This window comes from Apodemus sylvaticus, chromosome 17 (assembly GCF_947179515.1).
Source record: "Apodemus sylvaticus chromosome 17, mApoSyl1.1, whole genome shotgun sequence".
NCBI classification, from domain to species: Eukaryota; Metazoa; Chordata; class Mammalia; order Rodentia; family Muridae; genus Apodemus; species Apodemus sylvaticus.
In genome coordinates, this window is record NC_067488.1 from 41,510,861 (window position 1) to 41,521,103 (window position 10,243).

The following is a 10,243-nucleotide window of genomic DNA, read 5'->3' on the forward strand; positions in this document are numbered from 1 at the left end:
AGAAGAAGAAGAAGAAGAAGAAGAAGAAGAAGAAGAAGAAGAAGAAGAAGAAGAAGAAGAAGAAGAAGAAAAGGAGGAGGAGGAAGAGGAGGAGGATATCATTTTTCAACAACAACAAAAATGACAACAAACATGAAAATGAAGATGACAAAGGTGATGACAAATGCTGGCCTGCATGTAGAAAAAGAAAACTTTCAGTGCTGACGGTAGTGAAAACTGGTACAATCACTATGAAAATCATTATGATTCTCCTCAAAAATCTAGAAATAGATTAACTGTGCTATGCTACTCCTGGGCTTATAGCAACAGAATCAATATCTGCTCGTCCATGTGCATTGCTCCTCTAGTCACAATAGCCAGTGAAGTAAATATGTCCATCAACTGAAAAATGAATAATGAAAATGTAGTTTACACGTATAATAGTTACATAGCTGTTTAGAAAAATGAAATTTGTAGGGAAATGTTCAGAGCTGGAAACAATCGCTCTAATGAGGTAACCCAGACTCAGACAAATGTCACATGTTTTTCTCTTATTTGTGAGAATTAGTGTTGAATCTGGACATATCTATGTTCCAATCATTTTCATTTTTTCAGTCAGAGTCTTATATAGGATGGACTGACCTTGCAGCTGAGCCTGACCTAGAATTCCTGGTTTTCTTGTCTTAGCCTCCTTGCTGAGATTACAGTATGCATTTCTTCTACTGAACTCAAAACTTCATGATTGGCTAGACTAGTTAGCCAATGAGCTGCTGAGAGCCACCTGGGTCTACTTCCCAGTGGCACTTGCACCACTTTACATAGATGCTAGGACTATAAACTCTCCTTGCAAAGCAAGTACGTTCCCCACAAGCCATTTCCCCAGCCTCCTCCCGTGGACTTTAAATGGATTCCTCCATAGGATATCTAGTTAATGAGCATATAATGAAATAGTTACACTGTATTTTTAGAGACTAACAAGTGACATGGACCCATTCAGCACATTTTATTATCTGTTATTGGTGGACTCCACAGATCCAGGATCCACACACAAAGAGGGCTGAGATGTATAATCCAAACACAGAGGGGCTGAGGTAGGAAGAAGCTGGGTGCCTGGAACCTGAGAAGGGCATCAGTGAGCCCTTGGGTTGTCTTTATTTTTCTAGCTCTGTTTACCCCAGCCCTTGAGATTGACACTAATGTTATCCTCAACTGTCTTCTTCAAGCACACTCTACCTTATAAACTGAGGTAGGTTCTCCTACTTGAGCCCCGGATTTACTAATTTACAAGTGCACCCGCCAGTCTGCCTCCAGGACACTGGAATGACAGGAAGTCCCCACACTAGTGCATATATACAATAAAAATATTTTTAGCCAAAAAGAAAATTTAAAAAAGTGGTAAGTGCTTTGTCCACCAAATCCTCTTTCCAGTTCTACTAACAGAAAATTCTTAAAATAAGAAACATGAATGATCAATAGCCACGTTGAACAAGCATTAAATGTACTTAACCATCAGGAGGAAATGCAAAGTAGAACTACTCATCTCAATTAGAAAGGCTATAGTCAACAAAACAAAACACAATAAATGCTCGAGGAGACATGGAGAAAGAGGGACTCTTACCCACTATTGGTGGGGACATAAGCTGGTAGAGTCACCACGTGAATCCGAATTGTCATTGCTCAAATTTTAAAAATAAAGCTACCACATGATCCAGCTATACCACTGCTGGGTGTGTATAATACAGTGCATATATACAATAAAAATATTTTTAGCCAAAAAGAAAATTTAAAAAAGGCATCTGCAAGAAAATAGAAAGAACTGAGAATTATTATTTTAAATGAAATATACCACACACAGAAAAACAAACGAAGCTCTTCATGTATAGGAAACCCTATATTTTAGTTTGCACATGTGGGTGCATGCAGACTTAATAGAACTAGAAAAGAGATTGAATTGCCTTATTTGTAATTAAACACATGCTGGAAACATCCTAACCATCCACCAAAACTTTGGTGATAGACACACTTTGTATAATCACACAATGAACTATAACTCAGAATAAGATAAATTGTTACAAAGATATGGATAAATTTCAAATTGATTATGCCAAGTGAAAGAAGCCAAACAAAAGTATTCCATACTGCATGCTTTCCATTTAAAAAATTTAGTATGTAGACTGACAGAAAGTAGATGAGTTGTTGCCTAGGAATATGCTGATGGGGAGGTGGAGGAGGGACTCCTGGGGAAAGTGGGATATATTGGGCCTGATGGGTTTGTTCAGTATCTTCATTTCCTTTGTTCATCCTACAGATTGAGCAGAAGAGTCTGAAACATTGATAAATTAAGTAGATTGACTTCATTAGTAAGAACAAAACAAAAATAACCCAAAAGATTAATTTCCCCTCTTATCTGAATTTGTGAATAAAAGGCAGTTAAGTGGGCACATTTATTTGGAGTAAAGTGGGAGATTGTATCACGAAGCACAGTTGAAAAACTCTGTGCTCTGAAAGGAGCCACTCAACAGCGTGGTCCTGTCTGCGTGGGTCTGCAGCTGGCTGCTGAAGGTCCACAAGTCAGTTTAAAGATGTGGACTGAGGAGAGAGGCGGCAGCAGAGCCTAAATCCTCCAAGCCCAGGAAAACCTATTAACACCTTTGCACATACTAAGCTGAGATGCATAATGGATCGTGAGCCTACATTCATTTTGATAAATGGCCTGATAACTTGGAGTTAAAATAAATAAATCATCCTCTTCTCTCCCTCTCCCCATGGCTAAAGAGAAACATTGTAAGTTGAAATCGTGGTGCAATCGTCAGCAGACCCTTCTAAGGAAGTTTGTTCTTCTAGGTAAGGAGGGATGTTCCTATCAAATCACAAGATAACCACATTCTGCTAATGCTCAGGTAAAATCAGGTTTATGATGCAGCTGTGGGCTAGAGATAACTGGAAGTGTGCCATCATGGCTCGTCAGATATCCCCACTGCCTACGTGCCTCTACTTCCTGGAGATGTCCTTAGATCATCTGTGTTGGAGCCTCCTTTGCTGTGTTCTAGCAATGCTCCTCATGATCCTACCTGCCATCTCCCTTTACTGGAATTCAGTCTTGATGCATGAAAATGAGGGATAAGAACATCCCAAACCATGTACTTTAAGTCCCACGAAGCAAAACCAAAGGGCATATTCAGAATAGGCACAAGTGTGTTTGTCCTTGGAAGCTCTATCTCTGAAGCAAGGAACTTCTATTAAGCCCTTCCTACATGGGAGTAAATTGCTAAAGCATTTAAAAAACAACAAACAAACAACAAAACAAAATCAGAAAAAATGCAGAGAAGGACGCAGAACACTTGTTCTTCTACAGGCTCTCTAGCTTTGAACATCATGGTTGGCTTACTGGCAAAGAACAGGGCTGAGGAAGAAGCTACCATTGTATATGAAGACTGGAAAGACAGGCAGAGAAAAGATGGATGCTGGAAGGAGATGGGGAAGGATTCATGGAAATAGTGAATGGGGATTGGTAGAGTAGTGGCTCATGATTAAGAGAGTTGGCTGCTCTTCCAGAGGACCAGGGTTCAGTTTCCAGCACCAACACGGCTACTCAGAGCTGTACAAGTCCAGAGAATTTGACAGCCTCTACTGGCTTTCATGGGAGCTTCATGCTTGTGGTGCACAAACATACATGCAGGCCAAACACCCATGTAGGTAATATATTATAATCATGTATTGGAAACAGAGAACAGTAAAGTCTCCAGTGCAAGTATCTGCCCTGTTAGGAACTTCAGGGAGACCCTGTTGTAGAGGAAGAAATGAGGTTACACTGTTAAGGTTTGGTCCTGCTGCCTGTTGTTATGCTAAATGCAGGCCCCCAAGACCTAGTGGTTCCAGAGACAAGAGAATCTACACATAGAACCAAGTGATACTGTGCGACCTTGCCCCCAAGTTATTTCTGATTGGTAAATAAAGATGCTGACAGCCAATAGTTGGGCAGAAGAGACATAGATGGGGTTTAGGATTCCTGAGTTTGGGGTTGGGGGAGAATCCTGAGGGAGAAGGAGGAGGAACAGGAAGGAGAAGCTGCCATGGGTTAGGTGAGCCCTGAGAGCTGGCCAATTAGAGTTAAGAGCAACCCTGATGAAACATAGTAAGTAATAACGCAGGGTTATCAATAGGAAAGTAGATTCTAATGGCATAGAGGGTAGGTGTCTTCCCAGCTCTTGTGCTGTTTAAGGCTTATTGTAAACGTAAAGGTTGTGTGTATCCATTACATGGAAACTTAATGACCAAAGGTGGAGTAGAAACCTAATTAGAATTTAAAACTTCTACAACATTACATAACATATTAGACCAGATCACCAAAGTCCCAGGACTTATTCTAACCAAAAGAAAGTCACTGAGAATGTCTGAACAGGGGAGACTTGAAGATGTCCCCTTTAATTTGTGGTCAAATACACTAAAACAGGCACTGGGTATGGTTCACTGGGTGAAGTGTTTGCCAGTCACTCCCATAGGAATAGGTATGGTTGCTCAGATTAACCATCTCAGCATTGGAGTTGTAGAGACAGTTGGATCCCTGAGGCTTGCCAAATCAAGATCTAGTGAAAGACACTGTCTCAAAACAATAAGGTAGAGAGCCACTAAAAAAGACACAGGGTATCAACCTCTTGTATGCATTCAGGCACATGAATGCACACACACACACACACACACACACACACACACACACACACACACATCATGAAACACCTTAGCCATGTTTGGAAGTATTGACCTATGTCATAAATATATACTTATAAAGTAGTACAAGTAATCACTACCATTCATCTTCTGAACTTTGCATCTTCCAAAATTGAAACTGTCCCCATTACACACTAGCTTCAGGCTCTGATGCACAACCCCAGAAGTTCTTTTCTTTTAACAAAAATTATTTTATTTTTATCTATGTGATGAGGGGAGGGGGGATGAGGAATATGTGCACATGAATGCAGGTGCCTCTGGAAACCAGAAGAGGGGGGAGGTCTGGTTCCCAGGAGCTATAGATATGAATGTGGGGAGTGAACTCAGGTTCTCTGAAACATCAGCACACATTATTAACCCATTGAGCTACCTATCCAGCCTCTCCTTCCTTTTTGAGAGCTTAACCAAGTTCTATCATGTGGATGTGCCCACACACACACACTATCTACCCTCTTGCTAACAAAGGACACCTGGGATGTTTCCACTGTGGGCTCCTATGAAAAATATTGGAGTGACATGAGCATACACGCTTCTTTCAATATTCCAATTTTCATTCTTTGTGTTGGGATAGCCAGAAGTACAGTTGCTTCTGGAATGTTCCTATTTTTAACACTTTGTGGAGGCACCATGCTATTTTCTTGCTACAGTGTTTAGAAACTGCCTGAGTAGGTAAGGACGATGATATTTGGGAGCTCATCAGGGGGCTGTCTTGGATCTGCACCCATAACAAGTCTGGAAATGAGAATTTTGCATTCAAGAACTTGCCTGGGAAGTTCACTAAAGGGGAAGAGTGTAGACAGGAAGAGAGGAGATCAGAATGCTGTGGAAGGATGGGTTGAAGAGAGAGGCGGTTGGAAAGGTGGCATTTGAACCTACAGGCTGAAGCTGTAAAGCTTCTGAAGTCTATAATCCTGCTCTGAGCTGTGACTAGTGCACGCTGATTACCTGAGTGCTGAGATGATTCATCATGAAAGATGATTCCCAGAGAGGAGTTCACTGGGATTCTTCAGGCATCAGCATCTAGTGCTGAAGGGAATGGGAACATCAGTGTGAAAGCACAGGTTTGGGGTGGTATAGAATAGCTTCCAGTCCTCAGACCACTGTCATTTTCTGTTCAACTGGTTACAGTGGCCTGGCCAAGGTACTAGCAGTAGATCTGCGAACAGAACTGAATTTTTTTTTTAAATCTGTTTTTAAGGTAGAGAAAATATTTGGTCAAAAATTAAAGATTTGCTATGTGTGAGAAAGGATAAGCTATTCTGATCTCAAGGTTGTTGGTGCGACGACTAGAAGCATCAAGTCTTTTTAGCAGAGTGGAAAGGACAGAGGAGGAAGGCTTTTAGGTTGGTTCCTTATAGCCTAATGTAGATGTGTTCTATAAGAGGTGCCTGGTCCTAACCAAAGGCAGATATGGAGCAGGTATCTGAATACATAACCAAGGGAGGGGATTCAAAGAAAAGCAGGGGTGTGTTAATGTAGAGGGGCACTAAGGGAAGGAAGCCTAGGGGGTGAATGACTTATGAGTAAGAGGCAGAGAGGGGTGAGGAGGACATATGAGGGGGAAGCTACAATCATGAAAGAAGGCAGAGATGTCGGAGTGACTGTGACTCTCACCCTGGACTCCTTCTTCATCCTTTCCCATACTGACTTAGACTTTAGACATCTGTCCCTTTCATTAAGCCCCTGGCCATTGCTTGGGGTCTGACCATAATTCCAGAAGATGTAGCCTCATGGGCATGACCATCATGCTTTTGTCCCTGCAAAGGTATCTCTCCTCTGTCTCCAGTTCTTATCTAGGTTTCCGCAATGTCACCACTCTGGTCCCGGAGTGTTGATGGCTTCTTAGGGTTGTTATTCTACTCCTAGAACAGCATCTTTTTCTCCATGACTCTTTTCCAAACAGCTCAGATATTACCATTTCTCTTCTAAAATATCTCTTCAGGATTCCACCCAGATCTGCCAAGACCCTGACTAATGTGTGTGCTGTCTTGAAAGAAAAGTTTTTTAAAGAACTATCAGAAAGAGAATCAAATAGGTTGTTTTAGGATCTACTTGCAGCTTACGAACTGCCTGAGAAATGACCGCAGGATTTCACAGTGTGGAAGAATGTTAGGGCTTTTTTTTTTTTTTTTATCAAGAGCAATTTTCTCAGAGATTTATGGTGAACAGATGCTCAGAATGTGTTTAAGAGGAGGAGGAAAATAGGAATCTGAAAAGGCAAGAGTGGGCAACTATTTTAAGGAGCTTAGCTGTAAAGCAGAGTAGAAACAGAGCATTTGGGAGAGAGAGGATGCAACCACCCTGAAGGAGAAAAAAAAAATCTTCATGTTTCCCTGCTTCTGGAAATAAGCTACTGTAGTGAGGAAAATGAGGATACAGGGACATGAAAACCAACTGTAACCCTGTCTTTAAGTAGAGGAGAGTACATGTCGAGCTGTGCAGGAAGGGATTTGCCTGTAGTACTTGGAAAGAAGACAGTAGGCCAAAACTCAGACACTCTTGGTGGGGAGGTATGCAGATAGAAACATGACAATACTACACTTTGGGTTCTAAAACAAGCCTTTCTTTGACTTAAAACCACAGCATCTCCTGACGGTGAGGATGAGAGGGGCACCAGAGGTTGGGAGGGGTTAGAGAATGGGATAGCGATGGGCCTAGGAGAGGCACTGTGAATGTGGGGTCTGGTATTGTCACAGGGTCAGTCACAGCCTTAAAGTCTGGTCATGTGGTACTGTTTCTTGGCCATATTTCATGAACTGGGTGCAAACAGTAGGGAGGAAAGGGACCTTTCTTTCTCTTCAGCCTTAGAGTTTTATGAGGAGAGTGAGAGGGGCTGCTGAAAGAATACATGAGCTTGCATTGGGATAGCAGCAAGTGGAGGAGAAGAATGGACAACCATAGAACAGAATAGAATTGACCCAAATACTAGTGGTCTATTAAATGTACTGATCTCCACACAAGGTGTACTAAAGGACTAAGGACAGTTTTGTGTATGAGGTTTTTATTTCTAGGCTTAATTTGGGATGGGCAAGAAGGATTTCCTCCTTGCATAAGAGAAATATTCATTAGTTTACGTTGAATAGCTCCGAAGCTCAAAGAGCTTCTAGGATTTTCAATGCACATCAACTCACAAACATAATGTGAAGTAGTATAGTAGTACCCTTGCCCTGTTCCACAGGCGATAAACTCCATAACTTGCCTTATGCTGTCTGGAGGAGTGACACCACCTCAGCTCAAGTTACTGCCATTTAATGTCAGACTGCTGGGTGTCCTCAACTAAGCTCTCTCTCTCTCTCTCTCTCTCTCTCTCTCTCTCTCTCTCTCTCTCTCTCTCTTTCTCTCTCTCTCTCACACACACATGCACACACACAAGCACACTCACTTGCTGTTATTCTCTTCCCCATAACTATAATTCCATACCCATTTGGCTCCTCTCTGTTCCAGAAACAGCCAAATCTTGTGCAGTGCCAGCCTTGTCCTGTAGACAAAATGGTGAAGGTCAGTGTGAACCGATTTGGCCGTATTGGGTGCCTGGTTACCAGGGCTGCCTTCTGTTCTCTATCTGGCAAAGTTGACATTGTTGCCATCAGCGACCCTTTCATTGACCTCAACTACATGGTCTACATGTTCCAGTATGACTCCACCCATGGCAAATTCAACAGCACAGTCAAGGCTGAGAATGGGAAGTTTGTCATTAATGGGAAGCCCATCACCATCTTCCAGGAGTGAGATCCCACTAACATCAAATGGGGTGACGCTGGTGCTGAGTATGTCATGGAGTCTACCAGCGTCTTCACCACCATGGAGAATGCCACGACCCACTTGAAGTGTGCGGTCAAAAGGGTCATCATCTCCACACCTACTGCCAATGTCCCCATGTTTGTGATGAGTGTGAACCACAAGAAATATGGCAACTCACTCAAGATTGTCAGCAATGCATTCTGCACTACCAACTGCTTAGGCCCCCCTGGCCAAGGTCATCCATGACAACTTTGGCATCATGGAAGGACTCATGACCACCGTCCCTGCCATCACTACTATTCAGAAGACTGTGGATGGCCCCTCTGGGAAGCTGTGGTGTGATGGCTGTGGGGCTGCCCAGACCATCATCCCTGCATCCACTGGTGCTGCCAAGGCTGTGGGCAAGGTCATTCATCCCAGAGCTGAAGAGGAAGCTTACTGGAATGGCTTTCTGTGTTCCTACACACAATGAATCCATTGTAGATCTGACTTGCCACCTGGAGAAACCTCCAAGTATGATGACATCAAGAAGGTGGTGAAGCAGGCATCCGAGGCCCCACTGAAAGGCATCCTGGGCTACACTGAGGAACAGATTGTCTCCTGTGACTTCAACAGCAAGTCCTACTCTTCTACCTTTGATGCTGGCTGGCATTGCTCTCCATGACAACTTTGTAAAGCTCATTTCCTGGTATGACAATTAATATGGCTACAGCAACAGGGTGGTGGACCTCATGGCCTCCATGGCCTCCAAGGAGTCAGAAGCCCTGGACCGCCCACCCCAGAAAGAGAGCAAGAGAGAAGCCCTCAGTTATTGAGGAGTCCCTGTCCCATCTTGGTCCCCAACACTGAGCATCTCCCTCACAATTTCCATCCCAGACCCCCATAACAGGAAGGGCCTAGGGAGCCCTCCCTGTTCTCTTGAATACCATGAATAAAGTTCTGCTGCACCCAAAAAAAATTCCATACCCATTTAAACAACTCGCTAATCATGGCGCTGTCTCTCTTTCCCATTCTTTGTAAGAACACACTTGGCCTCCTAAAATATCCAACTCCAAGTATACTCGCTTTGGGTCAGAACTTCAGCAAATGAATTCTGGAAGATATACCATTTAATCCACAGCAGCAAACTTTTTGGTTCCAAAATTCCTCACTCTTGCCATCTGGTCTATGTAGACAAACTCAGAGAACATTTCTAGATGAAAAACCAACACAGTGTCTGGGCTTGCATTTTTATGCTAACCTCAAATTGCTCCCTATGTCCCTTTGCACAATGGAAGCTGTAGCACAATATAACTAGACTCAAGCTCTAAAAAGAATGGCATGACAATAGATTTTATGTCCTACCATTGATACCTCTGAGGAAGCAAATGAACACATCCAGCTTCAAAGGGTCAAACTCATTGAAGCAGAAAATTGAACGATGGCTTCCTGGGTCTAACAAGAGAGGGCATGACGAGAAAGTTGTTCAAATGGGTACAGAATTATAGTTATATAAGGTAAACAAATTCAGGAGAGCTGCTGTATAACAAAGATCCTGTGGTTATCAACACTGTATTATATGTATAAGAGGAGGGGGCATATGTTTAAGTGTACTTATCACAAAACACAAGAAGCAAACAGCCCACAAAGGGAACTTTTAGAAGCAGTAGGTGTACTTACTGTCCTCACTGTGGTAATAGGATCCCAAATTCAAATAACCATGTGCCTTCAAGACTCATAGCCTCTTCTTTTGGGGTTGATGAAAGGTTACTATCTTGCTTTTTCCAGGGTGAAGTTTCCCTCCTTGTATTGGTGT

General features: G+C 42.7%; 1 pseudogene; it reads left to right on the plus strand.

The window, feature by feature from the left end:
• Positions 1-8,196: 8,196 nt before the first annotated feature.
• On the plus strand, positions 8,197-9,263 carry LOC127667338 (glyceraldehyde-3-phosphate dehydrogenase-like; annotated as a pseudogene).
• Positions 9,264-10,243: the final 980 nt, after the last annotated feature.